This window comes from Chinchilla lanigera, unplaced genomic scaffold (assembly GCF_000276665.1).
Source record: "Chinchilla lanigera isolate Chin_1 unplaced genomic scaffold, ChiLan1.0 scaffold00085, whole genome shotgun sequence".
Lineage (NCBI taxonomy): Eukaryota > Metazoa > Chordata > Mammalia > Rodentia > Chinchillidae > Chinchilla > Chinchilla lanigera.
In genome coordinates, this window is record NW_004955486.1 from 9,631,910 (window position 1) to 9,634,180 (window position 2,271).

Genomic DNA, 2,271 nt, shown 5'->3' on the forward strand with positions numbered 1-2,271 from the left:
AAGACCCTGTCTCAAAAAGACAAAAAAAAAAAAAAAAAAAAAAAAAAGATGTACAGTGCAGAGACAGGCACACAAAGGACTACACAGCACATAAGGCTGTGTGGGGGGAGTGGGGGCACTGGGGATGGAACCCACAGCTTCATACTTGCTAGACAGGTGCTCTACCACTGAGCCCTGCCCCTTTATGGTGTTCTGACCAAGGTTTCACTATGCAGCCCAGGTTGGCCTTGAATTCAAGATCCACTTCTTACTTCAGCCTCCTGAGTAGGTGAGATTACAGGCATGTGCCACCAAACCTGGCCAGCACGCTGAGCAGAAACACACCAGGATCCCCCCTTAGCACCATGACATCTCACCATCCTGGTAACATGCACCTGGTGTTGATGACTCAGAGAATGGGGTGTCCTGGTCATGGGAGGAGGCTGGAAACAAGGCACACAAACACTGTTTTACACAGTAGTAAACCAGTAGTTGTTAATTAAAATCAAAGAGTTTTTAAAAAGCCAATATAATTACAGAGGCAACCACTACTCACATTTGAGCCCCCTCCCCCCAGCAACTCTGGGAAGCTGAAACAGATCTGAAGGGTGAGGTGGGAGACAGGAAATTCCCGGCCTGTGGACATGGTGCAGCTAGAGGGGAGTGTGGCACAGGAAGGCCCTGGAGAGCTTGATGGACCCTAGACTAATACATGCATGTGCAGAAACTCCACAGGACTGAGAATGGGGAAGAATCACAGAGAATGAGTGGGAGTTGGGCTCACACAGGGACAACAGTAACTTGTCCCCCAGGCAGACAGGAAAACTGCAAGTTCATGGGAATCGGTAGAGAACTCAGAAGGGCTTTGCCCAGCAGTGAGGAATAATTTGCCCTAGAAAGAGCTGATTCTCTACAGCACTGGACAAAGCTAAAGACCCAAAGGCTGGCTGTGGTGGCACAGGCCTTTAATTCCAGCACTCTGAAAGGCCGAGGCAGGAGGATAACAGAAATTCCAGCCCAGATGGGCAATTTAGTGAAACCTTGTCTCAAAATAAAAAATGATAAAAGGGCTAGGGATGTAGCTCAATGCAAAGGCTTTGGGTTCAATCCCTAGTACTGAAAGAAGCAGTGATACTGGGGCTGCTGAGTTTTCCTTCTCTGGGCAGCCCAGGGGCAGAGACAACCCAAACAGAAAACCCACCTGTCTGGCCTTACCCTGTTGGGACAAAACTGGTCCAGATGCCACCTAGACCCTGGCAGTTTGGTCACTAGGGCTAGAGCACCCACTGAGCCTCCCCATTCCGAGTCCTTCGAGCTCCTAAAGCGTGGGGTAGAGTCCAAACAAGAGTGACTGAGGACGGCTCTGAGACTGCTGACCCGTCGGACCGGCTCCACCGGTTCAGAACCCAAGTCACAGGCACTGTCCTTCAGCTACTCCTGCTGCCGGAAGTGCGCCTCGGTGGCCCGGCGCTGCAGGGTCTGCGCCACCGTCCTTCCTGGGTCAGGAGGAGGTCATCGAACTCAGTGGCCGCGACTGCGCGCTTGAAGCAGCTCCAAAGCAAGGTGGAGCCCTGCTCCGCCCGCCTCGGTGGCCCGGTCCCCACGGTGCTGGCCTGCCGCGGCCTGTAACTGGCGAGTGATGAGGGCCAGCGCAGCCTGAAGGCTCAAGCCGCAGCTCTCCATTGCGCAAAGCGACAGCGAGGAATATCCGGACCGCGGCAGGCCTGACCTGTAGTCTTAATTTTCGAGGGGGCCTCAGCTCCGCTAAGGGCGCGGAATCCGGAGATGCCTCCGACCGGGGCGTGGAATCCCACCAACATGCCCTGCCCTGTGAACCTAGACCGGGTCCCGTAGCCCCGTACGCGAGGCCACCACTCGGCTCGGAGACCACCCACAGAGGCTGTACACTCCCGGCAAAACGCCCAAGGCGGTCACGGCGCACTGCATCCGGGGAAATGTAACCCCCACTCTTCAACGGCATGGACCAAGTCACTCCAGACTACAACTTCCAGGGTGCTTCACGCGTGCCTCTTTTAGCCTCGCGACAATTCGGGGCCCGGATGCACCTGGCGGGCTCTCGCGAGGGCCGCCGGGAGTTATAGTTTTTGGCCCGAAGCCGCCCCCGCCGGCGTCCAGAGAGGGCGGAGCAGAGACTACAAATTCCAGCGGGCGCAGCGCCGCTGCCAGCAGGGCGGGGGTAGGAAAGAGGAACCCGCCGGGCCGGGGTGAGTGAGCTGCCTGGGCCGGGTGGGGCCCTGCGGGGCGGAGCGGGGCGGGGCGGGGCGGAGTGGG

General features: G+C 57.0%; 1 protein-coding gene across 9 annotated transcripts in view; it reads left to right on the forward strand.

The window, feature by feature from the left end:
- The first annotated feature begins 1,030 nt into the window (after nt 1-1,030).
- LOC102003555 (chromosome unknown open reading frame, human C1orf159) overlaps nt 1,031-2,271 on the forward strand; it is a 26,743-nt gene continuing 25,502 nt past the window's right edge. For all 9 annotated transcript variants that reach the window (XR_001231143.1, XM_013504297.1, XM_013504296.1 and 6 more), the window contains exon 1: nt 1,031-2,204. The gene's annotated coding sequence lies outside the window, so the exon portion shown is untranslated. The remainder of the gene's footprint in view (nt 2,205-2,271) is intronic.